Here is a 19,564-nt window from a genome sequence, read left to right on the forward strand (position 1 = left end):
GTGATATTTGCACAATACTGCCCAGTGAGCAGCGGTGTTCAAGTAAGTGTTTTGCAAACTATTTCCTGCCCCATCGTAACATGGTGGGTGATGAGAACAAGGGCTTAAGGCACACTAAAAGATTAGGCTCACAACAAAAATGTACCCAGCCTTTGGAATTGCTGTGTTTGGGAAGGCGGAGGAAGTGGTGTCAACAACCTCTGATGTTTGGCTGATCCCCTGATTGGGTATGTGCCCATACTCTAAGACAGTGGTTCTCAGCGATGACTGCCCCAGGGACCCCTTTTGGGCCTCCTAAAGTGATGGGGGACCCCACGATGGAGAATAAGTTGATCGGTGTCATAATGTAAAACAATTGGCACTTTCAGCTTACGTCGCCCACAGACTTGTCCAATGCCCGCCTTTTCTGCTTGACGTTAATGATGATGCACGTCATAATGTTAAACAATTTGCTCTTGAATCTAAAACTCTTCTAAACACCTACATGCTGCTTTTCTGTGTGTTTTTTTTTTATGTTCTCATAGCGTGTTGTGCAAAAAAAAGAAAATGTGCGCCACACAGGGAAACTAAACGTACATGTAATGCGGCGAAGCCACCTTTTTTCATTGCAAGCAAGTGCTGGCCAAATAAAGAAAAGAATGGCGGGGGGAAAAGTTTTGGCCATGTCTAGAGTGCCGTCCGACGGTTTTATAAGCACTCCACTATATCGACGTCCACCGGCGTTTTATGACAAAATTGCCGCGTCCGGCAGTACATCGCTCTAGATAACGTAAAGCTAGGCAACCTAACCTAAACATAACAAGCTAACCTAACGCACACAAAGAAATCATTTAAAACACCAAAAATAACCTAAGGGACAAAAATTACACTTCACTTAAATAATGAAAAAAAAAAACAACCGAGGCAAGAGCCGGTCCCGAACCACCAACTCTGGGATCAATAAGCTAAGACGGATCCTCTACACTACGACATTTTTTTTTCTTTATTGCCAGTCACTTATAAATAAACACTCGCGGTACAGACAAGGAAAGGTACCAACAACGAAACCTGGTAGACTCTTCGGCAGGTGCTAGCCTAGTGTTAAATATTTATTTGAATGTCGTCGGACAGCACTCTATAGCCATGCCTGCAACGATCAGCTAGAGGGCCGTCGGACGGCACTCTAGGAATCCTCCTGGGGGCGGGTGGGGGGGGGGGGGGGGTATAAATTTCTGCCTAGTGATGTTTCAATACTAAGGCAGACTTTGCCATATGCCTGGCTCTAACAAAAACTGCTTGAAATTCGAGCTATGAACTGTGAACGGGTCTGTGTAGAACTGCATAGATAGGGCCAAGGGAAACAGTTTTCAATGGCAATGCAAAGAGAGTTCCGTGACAAAGAATGTCAAGGAGTGGAGGAAGCTTCTGAAAAACGCGCACATATTTACTACACCCCTGCAGGAGGCTTTTATTTACTAATGCGGAACATTTATGTGTCCCCCCCCTCCCCCCAAGGAGAAAACCCTGGTGTTTTTCAAGTGCGTCTGTCGAGGTAGTTATAAATATGAACCATATGGTACCAGGAGGAGACAAAATTCATCGGGTCACTTGATTCTGCTTACGTGATTTGAATGTGAAGGCCCGTGGACATGCGCTCATGTCATGTTGGAACATCTATCTCCCAACCCTTTCCATGCTCAGTTTCAGGCACAATAACATTTATTCATAATCATCATGCTGGTGCCATGAAGCTACCATATGATACAGAGCCGAGGGGCTTATCCAGGATTTCGATTTGGGGGGGTGTCGAAATCCTCCTGGGGGGGGGGGGGGGGGGGGGTGAATAAATCACTAAGCGGGGTGCTTGTGGTTGTCAAAATCCTCCTGGGGGTGTTAGGGGGTGAATGTTGTGGAATCTTTGGGGGGTGTCGAAATATTCCTGGGAGATGTTGGGGGGGGAGATGTGTAAATCCATGACAGAGCCAGCTTCCAAGTATGGAGTTCCGAATGGTCTGCAGCCTTGTAACTGATGAAAACGACGAAAGGAAAGCGAAGAAAGAAACGCATGCACAACGTAGCAGAAAACAGATTTTGATAAATAGCGCCAGGGGAAGCCATACTGCTTCCGCATTTAAAGTGTGTAAGCAGACTTATCTACCCCCAGGAATCTTTTATCGCTTTTAAATACAGGCTCTATAAACGGAACTTTGAGAAACCGAAAAAATTAGTTCCATTTAACAGAATTAAGTTCCGTTTACTGGGAGAAATGTGCAAAAGTGCAAATTTATGTGCGTACACACTCTTAATACCATTTCACGTAACTAAGCACTAGAAGGTGAATGTAGCTGATAGTTCTTCAGAAAGCAAGAAAACTACAACAGTTTTGTGCACAGAATTCACGAAGTTTATTTGGCAAAATTAGTCACTAGTGCACGAAAAAAATGCATCAATTTTTTTTTCGTCCTTGGCAACTGCATCTCCAGGATTGTTTTTTTTTCATGGCAATTCAGCTTTGAACAGACGTTTCAAATCATGGTTCCTTATGAAAAAAATTCTTATATACTGCCCAGCTGACTGTGCTCATTGAAGTGTGGTATCTTCTATGGTAGGTTGGTTGGTTGGATCCAGAACAAGAATGGCGCGTACCTGCTCTGGGGGATTGGCCAAGTCTTATTGTGATTTCACTGCTGAAGAAGCTCAGTAATTAGTTTCAAACGAAGGGAAAATAGAGTACAGTGATGAAGAATTTTGGAACAAAAAAAAATTAAATACTATACTGTACCAACAGGTATTTCAATAAACGATTAAAAATTGGTTGATGCGATTGATTAACAAGGCAAGTGACCTGTTTCGGCAATAAATGAGTGAAGAGCGCGTGATGCTAAGAATTTTGGAACAAAAAAAATTCAATACTATACTGTACCAACAGGTATTTCAATAAACGATTAAAAATTGGTTGATGCGATTGATTAACACAAGGCAAGCGACCTGTTTCGGCCATAAATGAGTGAAGAGCGCGAAAAACATCCCCGTTGCAGCAACCAAGCCCGACTGCCCCAAATGACAATAAATTAGGCACCGACAAAGCGAGACCCAGGCGCTGGAGGAGAACCTCCAGGTAACGATTTCTGAGGGGGGAGAACCGCCGGCAAGACAACAGGAAGTGGTCAAGTGTTTCCTCCTTTTGACAGAAGCTGCAGATGGCCGATGGCACTATGCGTGCGCGGTGTAAATAAAAATTCAAATTAGGTGTTCGACATCGAAAGCAAGTCAGTGTGACCTCGCACAGCCGAGACTGCGCAAAGCTTAAGAGTACCGAGATACCCAATGTCGGGGCAGCCAGCGATGCTGTCTGGTGGGAAGCTGTCCAGCGAACTGTACCTTCGAAACCTAGTTCCAACAACATAGGCTATCGGGGGCACAGTATCAACAAGAGGACCATTCAGTGCTACTCCTGCCAGGTAATCAGCGGTAGCTATTCTCCAGATTCATCTTCCGGCTCTTCCTCATCCTTCTCTTTATGACTGGTCACTTGAAAAAAAAAAAAAAAAAAAAAAAACCCCTTCATGCTTGAATCGATTTACTGTAGTGTTAACAGACAGTGGCCTCCAGGTATCGGCAATGAGGTCCATTCTATACTCCGTATTCTGGCTCATGCACACCTGCATCCTTTGCAGGAGACCGTTGCGGTAGCGGTAGCGTTTCGGCTGGCGTACCCGCAAATTTTCCCGCCATTTTTTTGCGGGGCTACCATGGTTGTTATACCAGGAATGCCGTACTCGCTAAAAGAGCGGCGGCAGGGGGTCGCCAGCTTATGTGACACCTTCGCCTAATGTACACAAGTTTATTATTATTATTATTATTATTATTATTATTATTATTATTATTATTATTATTATTATTATTATTATTATTATTATTATTTAATAGCTATCTCTGAAACTTGGTTGTGCCCTGATATTCTGTCCAGTGATTATTTCCCTCAAAATTACCATGTATATCGTAGTGATCGTGCCTTGACGGGAAGCAAACAAAAAGGGGGTGGGGTCCTTCTTGCCGTCGACAAATCTCTCCCGAGTGTGCTATGTAGTGATATTCAGAATGCAGATGAGTCTGTATGGGTTGAAATTCTTATCTCTAAAACTGAAAAACTTCTTGTTGGGGTTTTTTACATTCCCCCTGATGTAGCTCCTGACGCATTCAATCAGTTAGTTTCCTCCATTGAACAAGAGCTTATTACTCAATGCAACCGCAAGGTCCTCCTTCTTGGAGACTTTAACGCTCCTGGCGTTCAGTGGAGCCATCTATCCTGTTCCCACCATAACCACCACATTGAACAGAAGGGTAATAGATTACTAGATTTTTCGTCTTTCACTTCCATGGCACAGCATAATCACATAGAAAACTGCAGTGGAAACATTTTGGACCTGTGTTTTTCGAATTTTGATGATGTTAGTGTGTCACACTCTGATTGTCCTTTAGTTAGACCTGACAGATTTCATCCTCCTCTTTCTATTTCCTGTTCCCTTCCCACAATGCTCCACCATTCCGTAAGTTCCTGCAACACGCAACCTCGCTACGCTTTCGCCCGGGGAGATTACGTTGGGCTGTATGATTACTTTTCTGCTGTCCCTTGGTCGACAGTCATTGACGAACCTGATGTCAATGAACAAGTTGACCGTTTTACTGAGATTGTACTTTTGGGTATGAAGAAATACATCCCGCAATATTTACCAAAGAAGTTCAAATTCCCACACTGGTTTTCTTCTGAATTGCGGGATGCCCTTAAACTCAAAGAACGTGCGCATAGAAAGATGAAGCGCTCTGGTGCGAACCAGTTCACTCAGGAGTTTCGGCGCCTACGTGCCTTATGCAAAATATTGCACAAGCGTGATCATGCTTCGTACATGGCATCAGTAGAAGCTAAAGCAACCCATCAACCGGGAGCCTTCTGGAAGTACATTCATTCAAGATCTAGTAAAACTAAAGAATCTATTCGTTTACTAGACTCCAACGGCAATGAGGTTGCGGAGGTGGCCGACTGCTTTGCTCGTCAGTTTTCTTCTTTTTTTGGAATTAGCGGTGGCAGTGATAACAGTAGCGCCCCTTGTCACCAGGGCGGTAACTCTGGTTGTTTCCAACTGGATGAGAACATCGTGCGGACCAGTATCAAGCGGCTAAAGCCCTCGCTTTCTTGTGGACCAGATGGTATTCCTGGCGCCATTCTAAAAACGTATGCAAACATATTCGTTCCAGTGTTCACTTCAATGTTTAATAACTGTCTCCGGTCTGGCACGTTCCCTCGCTCATGGAAAATCTCTCGCGTATTCCCTGTATTCAAGTCAGGCCCAAAAACTGACGCCATAAACTATAGGCCAGTCTCGCTCCTTTGTTCTGCCTCTAAACTATTCGAGTTATCTCTTCATATGGTGTTGTCTTTCTCACTTAAACACGTCCTCATTCCTAATCAACATGGCTTTATGCGTGGTCGTTCAACTTCCACAAACCTCGCGTGCTTCATGGAGCAGGCTGTCCCAGCAATCGTTGGTAGAAGCCAGCTTGATGTGGTCTACTGTGACATGAGCAAGGCCTTTGATGTAGTCAACCACTCGTTATTGCTTGCCAAGCTCATTCTGTTAGATGTCCACGCTTCTTTGGTGGGTCTTATACGTTGCTATCTCCAGCAGCGATATTGCTATGTAAGTGTTAACGGTCAAACTTCATTTAGGTACAAAGCAACAAGTGGTGTACCCCAGGGATCTGTTCTGGGTCCCCTTCTTTTCTCCATTTTCATTAACGATGTTGCTTCTGTAATTCAAAATTCTTCTTTTTTGTTGTATGCTGATGATATGAAAATCTTTAGAGAAGTGCGCAATATTCATGACTGTAATTATCTTCAGGCTGATATTGCGTCATTCCATCGTTGGTGCACCAAAAACGACCTAATTTTGAACCCCTCAAAAACGAAAGTTGTCTCCTATAGTAGAAAAACTCAACAGCTGCAATACTCTTATAAAATTGCAAGCACTGCATTGCCGAGGGTGACTGAAATTCGAGACTTGGGAGTACTATTTGATTCTTCTCTGACTTTCTCTTCCCACGTTACGCAAATTACCCGTCGCTCTCTTCGATGTCTGGGTGCTGTTTGCGGGTATTCTAGAGAGTTTAAAGGTCCTCTTCCTTTTTTAAAGTTGTATTCGGCTCTCTGCCTACCTCTTCTCGAATACGGCTCTGTTGTTTGGAATGGAACTTGCAAGTCCAATAGTGACCGTATCGAAAGAGTTCAAAATAAGTTCCTCTTTATCTTTAAGCACCGCTTCCGTCATGTGCTAGAAGACGCTAACGGCAGTGTGCCTTTTCTGAAAAGTCTTCCTTCCCTTCGGTGTCGACGAATGCGAGCTGATATTATCTTTCTTTATAAACTTCTTCATGGGGATATTTTGTGTGACGACTTGGTTACACTTATCAATGTCAACTTGCCGAACAAACTTTTCCGAACATTTCGAACTTTTAGAACAGATGCTTTAAGTAGAAGACGCTCGTCCATCTGCAGAATACAATGTGCATATAATGAATATTCTGATAGTCTTGATATATTTCAGAGCTCTTTTTCTTTGTTCTCAAACGACTTGAAAACTGTTGTAGCTTAAGTGCCTTTAGTCATTGCAAATTTATGTGCTGTATTTATTTTAGGCAAATCATGTTCTTGTTTGTTTGTTTTTCACATTTCCTGGTTTTGCGTTGCTTGAATTTCTGTAGGTTTGAGTGCCAGTGCTTGTAATGCTGAACTTCTTTCAAAGTTGAAACTTCCGAACATTTTGTTATAAAACCTTCGTGTTATGCGTATAACTTATCGCTGTCATGTTCAGTGAGTATTTCCTGTTTTTCACGTGCCTTGAACATTTCGCTGTCCGAGTGTCATGGCTTGCAACGCTAGGTCTCCTGTTTCTTTTCTTTTCTTTTCTTTTTTTTTTGCTGTTTTGCTTTCTGAGATTACTGTAACTATCTTTACTTTATTGTTTCTTTCATGTATACAGTTTTGTGTGTTGTGTTGTCTTGATTTTAGTTTGTTTTTATGTACGATTTGTATATGGTGTACCAGTACCAAGACCCTAGGGTTGTTCCTGGGCACCGAAAATAAAGGTTGATTGATTGATTGATTGATTGATTGATTTCATTCTGTCGTCCCGTCGCTGCCGATTCCTTACCGCCCGACTCGCCGCGCGGAATACGCGGGCTTTTGAGGCCTGCGTGCGCGCGGCATTCGCTGTGTTTATTGCTTTGTTTGTTTGCTTGCTTTCATCACATTCGCGGGTACGCAAGAGGCATGCGCGCCAGCAGCGCGCATGCCTCTATAAATACACTACACTATAAAAAAAATAATAATAGTTATCAGCGCCTGGTTTCGACCCCACGACCCTGTGGGCGGAACGCGAGGTACATGGTGCTCTTCCCACTGCGCCACAAAAGCGACACAGAATCAAAGGCTACGAACGCGCCTTATATCCTTGACTCATTCAAACTACGTCAAGAAGCTGCTGATACACGGCAGCAGTTGCATCGATCTCGTCTTCACCAGTTGCTGCAACGCACGACCACTGCTTAAAGACCCCTTAACAGTACCCTTTAGCGACCACAAAGCCGTCGTTCTCAGCGTCCAATACAACGACAACAGCAACAAATAAATAAATAACGACTTACCACAACCTACTCCTTGCCTTCACTTCTTGCGCGTCACAAAAAAAAAAAAGAAAAATTGGGCCCATCTCTCCACGAGCTAGGGGGGACTCGAGTCGCAAAATCACGAAAGTAATAATATATGAAAGAAATAATAATAATTAATAGTAATAAGCAATAATAGTTAACGCATTCACTACCACCCCACCACCACCCCCCAAACACTAACTTAACGCAATACACCCACCCCCTACGCGACGCATTTACTTGAGTCCCACCTCGTGGGGAGATGGGCCCAATTTTTTTCGCTTCATCCCAAGAAGGGGGGGGGGGGTACTACAAACGTATTGGGGCCCGTAAAGGCCGCGGATCCCAATACCTTTGTAGTACCCGCGAATGTATGATGCGAGCTAATCAACACAGCCGCTGCTGGAACCGGCGCGCATGCCTCTTGTGTACCCACGAATGTGATGAAAGTAAACAAACAAAAAAATCACGCCCACCTCCCCCGCGGGAACCCTGGTGTGATGCGACGCTGAAGGGGGTTCCGTTGGGTCGATTAGTCGAATTGCGTGAAACGCGTAGTGAACGTGAATTGCGTTTCAATCACATCGTTGGGTTCCACGCAAGGGGATGCGGGCGTAATTTTGAGCATAATGAGAGACGTTGTTGTTGTTGTCGTTTAGACGGAGGCTTTATTAAAGGAACCGTCGCATCAAGCAATCGTCGGTACTGCGAGAGAGCAAGCGCAAACGCAAGCGCGGGTGACCGTCGACTGAGAGACCGGCCGGAGCGCGGCACTCCGCTGATATGCGCAGCGCACCCGAAGGAAAGGAGACCGTGGAGAAAGAGAGTACTGCACATGCGCACAGAGCGCAACGCCGCTCATCGGCGGAGTGAGAGTGCGCTGCGCCACGCGCCCGCAGATGTTGGGCGAGAGTGTTCGCTATCGGAGAGAGGAGAGGGGGTAAGCGGAGGAGAGACGCAGCTGTGCGGACGCGGACGACAACGACGACGGACGCAGGACAGGGCCGCCGGCAAGAGAAGGCAAGAGATGCTCCTCTCAGCGTCGCATCTAAAAAAACAATAAACACAGCGAATGCCGCGCGCACGCTGGCCTCAAACTCCCGCGTATTCCGCGCGGCGAGTCGAGCGGAGAGGAATCGGCAGCGACGGGACGACAGAAAGAAAGGGGGAGGGAGGGATGCGGTGAGGAGGAGGAAGCGAACGAAAATAGAAAAACAAAAACCTTGTGTCCATTATGCGAAGGTGTCACATAAACTGGTGACCCCCTGCCGCCGCTTCCTTAGCGGGTAGGGCATTCCTGGTCTGGCAACCATAATAGCCCCGCAAAAAAATGGCGGGAAAATTTGCGGGTACGCCAGCCTAAATGCTACCGCGGAAGCAGGCTTTGAGGGCTTGAATAACTTTCTGATCGGCTGCAATGATGATAACTATAACCAGACTAACTACTAATAACAAGACGAGGCTTACGAGGCTAACAGATAAACGAAAACGAAACAGCAGGTACCTGAAAAAGCCGGTGTGTCTGACACTGACACATCAAAGGCATGGGTCTGACAAGAAGTTCCATTTTCGGTTCCGTTGGTGACGCGGAAATTTTAGTTCCGATTACCGAAAGTTTTTTTTACATTATCTGAATACAAAACCAACCAACTTACGAGCTACTGTTCAATTTAAGCGGTAATTCCCTTTAAGCGATTTCCGTTTATCGAGATTCTACTGTAGCCAGAAAAATGTGGCTGATTCCTGTCATAGGAATCGGTCAAACACGAAAGTGAAATGTGCAACGAAATCTACAACCATCCGCGTCAATTTGCAACCATCCGCGTCAATGAAACTTTTTCTGGCGTTTCTCCTGTGTTCGTTGTCATGGTGCCATTTCCGTGATGGATATGACGTCAGTGAAATCTTGGTGGATCCCAGCATAAAACACTTTAGCGGTAAAAACGAGTGACGCTGATGCAAGGAGCCTGAATATATTTTTAAAGCAGTGCTTTACTACTTGTGCGCATTGCGCGATTCGCCGGGACCGCTTTCGGCAATGCGCACAAGGTTCCGTTTTCAGTCGTCGTGGTCAGCCCGAGTGGGGGCCGCCACCACCGCTGCGGGCGATCAGCTGATCGCATGGAGGAAAAAAAAGCTTCCATGGCTGATCGGCAGCCGACCACCCCCACTGCCTCCCACGCATGCGCCGAGTCGTCTCGGGCTACGTGACTCGTCTCGCGCCCGGCGAAGAGGAACGGAGCGTTCGCCGGGCCTCCTCCCGCGTGCGTTGCACGGGACCAACCGGCGTTGAGCAGTGGTCGGCAATGCAGCTACATCAAAGGTTAACCAAGCGAAACCAAGACTCAACCAGACTAAGCGAAGCTTTTGCTTCGCATATCCGAGGTTAGCTGAGGTAAGCCGCAACCATATTTTTTTGTAACCACAGTGCCAACGCATTACTTTAATCCCGGGGTAACGTGAAACTTCAGCTGGCGTCCACAAAAGCCGTGCCCGTACTTGCTATTGGCTTTGGCGCGTTCCATAGCAAGCGCATGAGGACTAATACATTGGCCACCAACGTACCATCCCGCCAGTAGCTGTGGAGGCAGTGGAGAGTTTTAGCAAACCGTTTTCGACGGTGCGCTCCGGTATCGGCGGCACGGTCAGCGCGACCGGAGCCAATTCCGTTCGCGGCCAAGCGCGCCACGCATGCGCAATGGCGCTCCCGCTTGCTATCAGAGCGGAGCGGACCGTGGAAAACGGTCAGCTAAAACTCGCTAGTGTCGCAGTAACATATCTGCAACAAACAGGTGCAGGGATCCCGATGCCACAAAATCTCTTCAATATACACAAAATACAACAAATTCTCAGGTCGGCACACAGTGAAATAAACAGGTCAAGGTAACTCCACGAAAGTCTTACTCCCGTGTACCTGTGGTGGCAACATCATCGCCCTGATGCTGAAGCGGTCACTGTAATCATGAACTAGATGTATGCTGCCTCCATCACCACCAATAGGTTTTATTATTTTTTATCATCATCATCGGCGCCGCGTTGCTACGGAACGTGACCGAGAAAACATGTCGCCGAGGAAACAAGCGGGAATTATGACTTCTGCCCTGTTTTTACAAATAAGAGATTCACTCAGTACTGTCCCCCAAAAACGGGGTCACAAAATGCTTACAGAATAGATACAGAGGGGAGGATGTAAGTGGGAGAATGATAGAGCTTGAAGAGAAAGACTAAGGTAAAAGTTCCGTAACTTCCGGGAGAGAGAGAGAGAGAGGAGCAGAGCCACGAGCAAACAACAACCACACCCTTTCCAGACATAGCAAAGAACCCGTTTGATGCATTTCCCCACAAAATGCTCAGCTCCTGCCGTGTCGGATTATAATAGCATTCTACTATAGCTCGCCAAGTCGAATATCCATCCAAACGTAATTATCAAAATCTCCGCTTCGCGAAAGGGTTACAAAATAAATCACTTTCTGCGAACACGTCCTTAGCCACAAGTATAGTACACTGTACCACAAGTATGCGTCCTTCACATTCCGAGTGTAAATAGCGCATGAACAAACGCACGCACGGGCTATAGAGCGAATGTTCGCCAAGGCAGGACGCCACGAAAACAAGGGACCAGCATGCGACCGTCTATTGTGCCGCTAAAATAAAATCTGCTACTGTTCTTGCATCTACAAGAAAAAGAAGGAAGTTATTACAGGAAAGAGAAACAAATAGTAAGCACCGGGTTATGACGGGTTATGACCGGGTTATGACACCAAGTCACATTGCTCCACCGGATTCATAGGCGTCCCGGGCAGGCACTGGAAGGCTTGCGCGAATTCAGGGACGTACATCAGCGGCAGGTTACAGGCTGAAAACTCAGTCACTTCGGCCTCGGGGCCCTGGCACTTCATGAAGCAGAACGCCATGAATAGCAGCTGCCTGCCGCTGAAGTCCTCGAGCCCCGGCAGCTTCTTGTTATCGCTCTCCCCAGTGGAGGAATCGCCTTCGTACGCATTCAGTACGGCACCGATGGCCAGGGCTTCGGCCAAGGCGAGGTAGAAGTTAGTGCCGACCGAGAACGGACTAGCATCGAAACAGCGCAAAAGCAGCCTTAAATGAACCTTCATTCGGTAGGCCTTCATCACGAGCAAGGACAGGGTCCTGGCCACTTCGGCTCCGAGTCCACCGTAGTTGACAGCGGGGACGAGGTTGGTGTCAAAGAGCGGGAACGACAGGGCATGTGGCAGAAGCTCGAGGTCGTTGCGGTTGTAAAGCGCTACAGACAGCAGGAACGTGGAAATTCCAACCGAAAGAGCCGTTACTTCGACATCTTCCTCACCGCTGTCGTACGCGCTACTGGCCAAGACCAACGACGACGTGTTGCGGAGGTTGGCAACCAGAGAGTCGTCACTCAGGTCCAGAGACTCGGCCCAGGTGTCGTCTTGGACGCTACCGTTGTCGTGGTCGTGCTCGCCGTCGAACGCCCTGAACATCGTGTCGAGTGAAGTCCAGTCGCCCACGACGGTGACGTTCCGCTCGCTCTTTCCCCACCATGGCAGGCGCTCGCTGAAGGACATGCGCACGGACAACGCGAGGTGGCGGGCATGGTCTCGGGAGGAGGCCTTCACTGCACGGCCGATCAAGCTGGAGAACACGGCCGGGCGCAAGATGGCGTACGCTCGGCCGAAGCAGAATGCCACGTGGAAAGCGAGGGCTCGCTGGGTGTTCCCGCCGTAGAAGTTGACTATGAGGTCTTGGTTGGCTAAGAGCGCTGCAACCTGCAGCACACAGGATACGTTGATTTAAGCGGCCAACAAGCGCACTTATCAAGTACAAAATCCGCTAACCGTTCATGTGGTAGCGGATTACCCAGCAAAGCTGGTTCGCTGCATTGGGTTGCACACATTCACGAAACAGTACACCACTGAACGTGGCGCAATACAGAGAAGCGCATAAAACTTTTGCGGATTTCTGGCCGGCGATGTACACATCAGTAGCGGCGTCTGCCGTGCCGGCTGACTTTAAAGGACGCTTGCATCCTAGCTTTAAGGGTTAGTTGCACACCCGTTTGCATTCTGTGTAACATTGCTATTGTGTACGCAGTGTATAGTTACTAAACGGCGCTATTTCCAACATCTTCGATGGCTGTCCACCTTTGGTTGACAACATTTCAATTTTTTAACTGAGCACCTCTGACCCTCACGTTCAGACGTCGTTTTGTGCGCCAAAGGAAGTTGTGATCTTTCTATTTAGCTTTTGGTCGACACCCTAAACTGAGAAAGACAACGACGACGACAATGCCGATGTTTGTTTTTGGCAAACGCAGAGGATAACGCAAAACCCAGGCACGTTCTTTGAAAAAGAAGATGTCGCAGGCCCTGGCCCTGGGTCTGCTTACGGGAGATGTGGAATTCCAAGATTTGTAACGCGCCATTTAACGCCACAGAGCATTGCGACATCTGCCCATATTTAATAAAAGTCAACTGCCTTATAATTTCAGAAAATGTGCCGTCAAAGAGTAGTAGTGACACTAGCCATCCACGCGGTAGTTAGGTCCTTGGAATTGTACTGCTTTATGATGTGAAACTCGGGAAGTCCTTTGTGTGTTATACAAACATTTATAATACACAAAACGGAGAACGATGAAAACGGGAGAAACAACAATGCATTGCAGCAATAAATATACGTCGGGTAGTAGAAACGTAAAGAATAAACCTATTCCCGTAGATTGCCAAAGGGTAAACGGCGAATGCATCTCACCTGGACTGTATACCAGGAGACGAACAGATGAGCTTCGGCTTCTTCTATCTTCCGCCACAGCTCGAAGAAAGTGTGTACGTAGTCAGGGTTCGCTGTGACGAGCTCGATGGCGATTCGCCCCGCTCCCATGTCACTGAAGCCGAGTCCGCTCAGGGTTTGCTCCCAACGGGTGCGCGACAGCGGCGCGTCGAAGGCTTTCTCGACGGGCGCATGCTGCACATCGGGCCTGAAGTAGGTGCGCTTCAACTGCGCCTCCTTCATGCTCTTTTCGATGGCGCGGACGTCTTCGAAGGTAACGTCGTCCGCACCACTGCTGCGATTCTGGGCAGCGAGCAGCTTCTCGCGGATAAACTCGAAGTAGGCTCTCCCAGTGGTCGTTGTTTGCGGCTGCGAGGTCCTGTTGAGGATGTCGATGATGGTCCTGCCTTTGTTGATGGCCAGCGTCAACTTGCCGGGCTGGCGAGGAGGGTGCCGGAGGGGCAGCACGCGGACGAGGACGTCCCAGCCCAGGCTAAGCGAGGAGGCCAGGATGGTGTGCAGCACGTCGGGGTTGCCCGAGCGCCGTGGCCACGTGATGCCCACTTCCTCCAGCGCCTGCACGACGGCCGGCAGTTCGTCGTGGCTGCCCTGTAGGACGCCGTTACAGCTCCGGTAGAGGGCGATGCCGCGCTGCGCCCGGTTCTGTCCAGTCTGCGGAATGGAAGAAACAGATCAGCTGGGGAGGAGGATGAGAAAGCGAGAGGGCGAGTAGGCTAAGAAGGCGTGGAGCCCAATTTGCTGTTCTGCACTCGGGGAAAGTTATTGAGCATGGGAAGGACACAGCAGGTGAAAGGTGTAAACTGGAGCGGAGGTTTTCGTACTACACTCATGGGTTTATTGAGGAGAGCTTAGAGATGACATGAGAGCTAAACTGAAGGATTGAATGCTCATTTCACCCGGCACTTGAAGCTCAATCATGAACGTGTACTTGGGCCAGCTACTCCGAGATTTATTACTAATGCACCGCGTGCTCAGTGAGCCTGGATGAATAATGGAGCACAACACAGTCGGTGAGGGGGGGGGGGGGGGGGGTGTACACCTTGTTTCCCATGCGCGCTCTCACCGGCTCGCTCAGTTGTCACGGCTGCCAGGTGTAAACCAATGCCGAAACAGCAAATACGATGGTCTGCGCTAATTCAGAGAGAGAGAGAGAGAGAGAGAGAGAGAGAGAGAGAGAGAGAGAGAGAGAGAGAGAGAGAGAGAGAGAGAGAGAGAGAGAGAGAGATATGCTGGGGCTTGCTCTACATTGAAACCGTTCTTCCAGCCCTTTCAGCGGTCGCGTTTTGCGTGTATCGGTAACTACGGAGTTACGCACTGGCTAAACGATCGTACAAATGTTTCGCTCAGTGTGTGGGGAAGCGCCATGTTACCGCATTCTTGCGCATTTGCACAGCTTTCCGGGCGTTATAATAAACAGCTTATAAATTGGACTATTTTAATATTTCTGCTCCCTGATACGCATCAACAGGCATTTCGCCCAGTCAATCTTCGCACCGCGCGCTATCCCAGCGTCTGACATAACTTCAACTACGCCGCTATGACTTCATAGACAAGCGCCAAACTTCAAATATATAGAGCGAGGGGTAAAATCAAGAGGCACGTTCAGGAGGAGGAGTGCATGTTTTATGGTTGCGTCTGGTTGAGTACAGCACCCGTCACCTGACATTGTATTCTAACGCTGTTACCAATCCCTACGAAAGATAAATCAACCCTAAAAACCTGTTACGGTGTTTTAATAACTCTACTCTAAGACGGTAAATTCGATTTTACCTCTCGAGCGTTATACATAGATAAAAACAAAATATTTCAGGATTATAAATTCAAGTTCCGTATGCGGTTCAAATGATTATTGGGGCAAAAGCATTATGTCTTTCATAAAAAGTGACCGTAGTCGTCGTCGTCGTTGTCGGCGTCAACACGAATAGTAGTACAAACGGCCGCTGCTCCTGTAAAGAGTAAATAAATGTGGTTGCGGGGAATCTGAACCGGAGCGACTAGACCAAGAGTCACGTGCGCGTCAACCCGTATCACGCCGAATGGAACAAGAATAAGACTGACGCATGCGCAGTGACAGGTTCACTGCGGCCAGGCCACGTGAAGTGTGGCCAGGCTGCCTGTCGTAGAGAAAGATGAAAGAGCCGTAAACAAGCTTTACTAGTAACGAAGTCTGATAATCGCTCGGCTTTCGCCTTCAAACCACGTAAGGAGACTTAAGCGCCCGAGGAATATTTGTCGATGCCGAGGCCTGTGGTGCTTGGAAGCCAGTCAAGTTGTTTTGGTGCTTTTCCTCGAGTGATACCCGTTCGTCCTCGAACTCGAAATAAAGCCTTAATGACCGGCTCATTCTGGCGTTGGCTTTCGCCGCAGACGAGCGCCGTCGTGGCATTTCATTTAGAAGTGCACAACGCGTCCCCCATACATGCGTGCATGATGAGTATACCTTTGGAACATGCGCCTCCTGGGCTGAGCGGTGCATGGTGCTAAGAGCCCTTGTGACCAGCAGCTCGTGGACGCCGAGCTGGCGCATGTGCGACCAGCCGTCGCACACGAAGCGCGTGAAGCTGTCACAGGGACGCACCGTCACGTTCAGCGAGTTCCTCAGGCGCTGGGCGTACTCAACGCATTCGGGGGACCGGCACACTTTCCGCCTTGCATCGTCAGTGAACGCCCGCAGTCCAGCCAGTAGGGCGATTGCGCAGGCCACGGCGGTCATGACCACGACCGGGGCGAAGACAAATAGAAGCTGCCTCGGAAACTGGATCGGCGTCTGCTTTCTGTCGCCCTGCAGGTGGAGCACACGTCGGCCTCTCATCAACCAACGGACCCTCCAGCCGACGAACTAATCAGTAGAACCCTGACATCCATTAATCGACAAACGGCTTACATGGACGCAGCAAGCCGTAACCACAATGGAGCAATGGCGGCAGTAGTGCCATCGAGAGACAAATGCCTCATTAGTGCAACCACCCCAAAACTAGCACTCATAAAGCAGAGCAAATGGCCTTATAGCGCTAGCCATCATCGAGACCAATTAATGCGACGATCGTTTCTGACTCTCGGCAGGCCTGCAGGCTGCAGAAGATTTACTCCGGGATCGGCGACTCCCGCAGCAAACCGCCTCCTCAGCATAAACCCATCTGGGCCCTGGCACATTCCTCCCTCGCGGACAACGAATTCGCATAAGCGACGTGGCCTGCGCAGGCCCCAAAGGAGAACCTGGCCGTACCCCCAGATATATAGTCACTTACCATATCACCCAGCATTACCGGCTATAGAACGTAGAATCTATCCACCGCCACACCTTAAGTTAAAAAAAAAAAGGCTCAACACTTTGCTTACTTCAGACAAAAAAGTTCCATCGCCCAGTCCGACTTTACATCATCATCATCATCATCATCATCATCATCATCACCACCACCATCCCCTTCATCATCAGCCTGTTTACGCCCACTGCAGGGCAAATGCCTCTCCCATAGACCTCCAATTATCCCGGTCCTGCGCTAACTGTTCACGTTTTGGTAGGTGATAACCTTTAATAATTAAGACATGAGAGTAGGGTACAGGATACATGTGACAGCCGGCTCCAAGGCGGGCGGGCACCGACCCCCTAGGGCTGTCCCTGAACGTCCACTTAACACAGGGTAGGGGGCGCTGGCAGACGGCCACAACATCTCCCCCTTTAAGTATAGCCATAACGGCGCGGTGGACGGATCAGTCTCCCAGATCGCGACCTTGTCCCAGGTCCAGCTGCTTGCGGAGATGGTGGTGCCAAGGGAGCCGCGTTGCTGGGTGTGTCGGTGAGTGTGTCACGCGGGGGAGGCAAGCTGTCAACGGAGACTTGATCTTCCTCGGCACTCTCACGACGATCGACAACCAAGAACTTAGCGTTTCGGCGAACGGTGCCCTGGTCCGTGCCAATGATGTAGGAGCGGGGCGCATCCGCCTTCGCAAGCACTGTTCCAGTGCGTTTCAGGTCCTTGATCCAAACCTTCTGGGCAGGTTGAAACTCCGGTCGCTCTCTGGCAGCATGCCTTCTGTTGTAGTTTAACTCTTGACGACTTCTGGCTTTGTGCTCTGAAGCCTTGAGGGCTGCTGCGTCTGCAACTGAAGGCTTCAGCAGTTCTGGTGCCAAAGGGATGTGCGTTCGCAGCCGACGGCTGAACAACAGCTCGGCCGGGCTGTACCCGTTGTCCAGTGGTGTTGCTCGATACGCCAAGAGAGCCCTGTACGGATCCGATGCCTTCGTTATTTTCTTTTTGGCGATCTTGACCGCAGCTTCAGCACAGCCATTGCTTTGTGCATACTTAGGGCTTGAAGTGATGTGTCGAAAGCCCCAGTCTTTGGCAAAAGCCAGAAACTCCGAACGGAACTGCGGCCCGTTGTCCGTGACCACTTCCTCAGGAATGCCATGCCTTGCAAAGATAGACTTTGTCTTCTGGATGACAGTTTCGGGTCTCTGGTTTTCCAGTAGTGCTATCTCAATGTAGCGCGAGTAATAGTCCGTCACACACAGGTACCACTTCCCGTTGGCATAGAACAAGTCCATGGCTAACCTTTGCCACGGTCTGTCTGGGAAGGGGGTGGTCATGAGCGGCTGGACTGGAGTTAGTCTTTGCTCCATGCAGCTGACACACTTCTCCACGGTGTCAGCAATGTCTCTCGCTATACCTGGCCACCAGCAGGACAGTTTGGCTCGCCTTTTGCACTTCGTGATGCCTTCATGCCCGTCGTGGAGAGAACCGAGCACAGAAGCTCTTAGGGCTGCAGGTATGAAGTAGCGCTGGCCTCTCATGATGATTCCGTCATGTAGTGTAAGTTCATCCTTGAACTGCCAGTATGGCAAACACTCCTGCCGCACTTGGGACTTCACCTTCGGCCAGGCTGTTTGAAGGTAGTCCACGATGGCTTTGGAAACGAGGTCTCCACCTTGTGCCTTCGCAAGAGTCTGTAAGCTCACGTCAGGGACGTGCACATGACAGATGAGGGCTTGCTCGAACTCTCTAACCTCGTCAGCAAGGTCTGTGCTTCCATGTGCTGCAAGTGGCTGCCGGGATAATGCATCAGCAACAACCAGGTCCTTGCTTGGTACGTGCTGCATCGTATAGTCGTATCGCATCATCCTAAGACGCAGGCGTTGCAGTCTTGGTGTGAGGTCATCCACTGGCTTCCGAGTGAACAGAGGGATGAGAGGCTTGTGATCAGTTTCAATATGAAACTTCAAACCAAGAAGATAGTCCTTGAACTTGTCCGATGCCCATGTGATGGCGAGGGCCTCCTTTTCGATCTGGGAGTAGCCCTTCTCTGCCTCTGTCAACGATTTTGAAGCGTAGGCAACGGCTCGCAGGCTCTTGTCTTCCTGACGCTGCAGAAGAACAGCACCCAGCCCGTAGCTGGACGCGTCTGCAGACAAGACCGTCTCCTTTGTAGGGTGGTAGAGAGCAAGCAGTGGTTGCGATGTGAGAGAAGCTTTAAGATCTTCGAATGCACGTTGCTGAGCGCTGTCCCAGCTGAATGGGACGTCCTTGTGCAGTAGGTCTCTCAGAGGAGCTGCCTTGACAGCTAGATTTGGTATGAACCGTGCGACAAAGTTCACCATGCCCAAGAATCTCTTTAGTTCGGTCACGTCTGTTGGAGGAGGCATGTTAACGATGGTCGCAATCTTGTCTGAGTCTGGAGTCACGCCATCTTTGTTGATCACATGGCCCAAGAACTGGACGGTTTCCTGAGCGAACACACACTTGTCACGGTTCAGTGTAAGTCCCTTCTGTTTTAGTCTGTCCAGGACTTCAAGGAGACGACTGTCATGCTCGGTTTTCGTCCTGCCCCACACGAGAATGTCGTCGATGAGGCACGCCACTCCCTCCTGGCCTTCTAAAAGCTGATGAACCATTCTCTGAAAATGTTCAGGAGCCGAAGAAATGCCAAAGGGAAGGCGGTTGAACTTGAACCGACCAAATGGAGTGATGAATGTTGTGAGCAGCGTTGATTCGGGATGCAGTTCCACTTGGTAGAACCCCGAGTATGCATCGAGACGAGAGAAGTACTTGGCTTGTCCCAAGGTAGCCAAAATCGGCTCTACGCTAGGGATTGGGTG

The 19,564-nt window shown here is 49.0% G+C and overlaps 1 protein-coding gene across 1 annotated transcript in view; it reads right to left on the reverse strand.

The window, feature by feature from the left end:
* Positions 1 to 19,564, reverse strand: part of LOC144145499 (RUS family member 1) — a 273,889-nt gene that overhangs the window by 78,316 nt on the left and 176,009 nt on the right. The gene's annotated exons all lie outside the window — the stretch shown is intronic.

The sequence above is a fragment of the Haemaphysalis longicornis genome, unplaced genomic scaffold (genome assembly GCF_048455015.1).
Source record: "Haemaphysalis longicornis isolate Haplotype H1 unplaced genomic scaffold, Haemaphysalis longicornis Haplotype H1 scaffold_7, whole genome shotgun sequence".
Lineage (NCBI taxonomy): Eukaryota > Metazoa > Arthropoda > Arachnida > Ixodida > Ixodidae > Haemaphysalis > Haemaphysalis longicornis.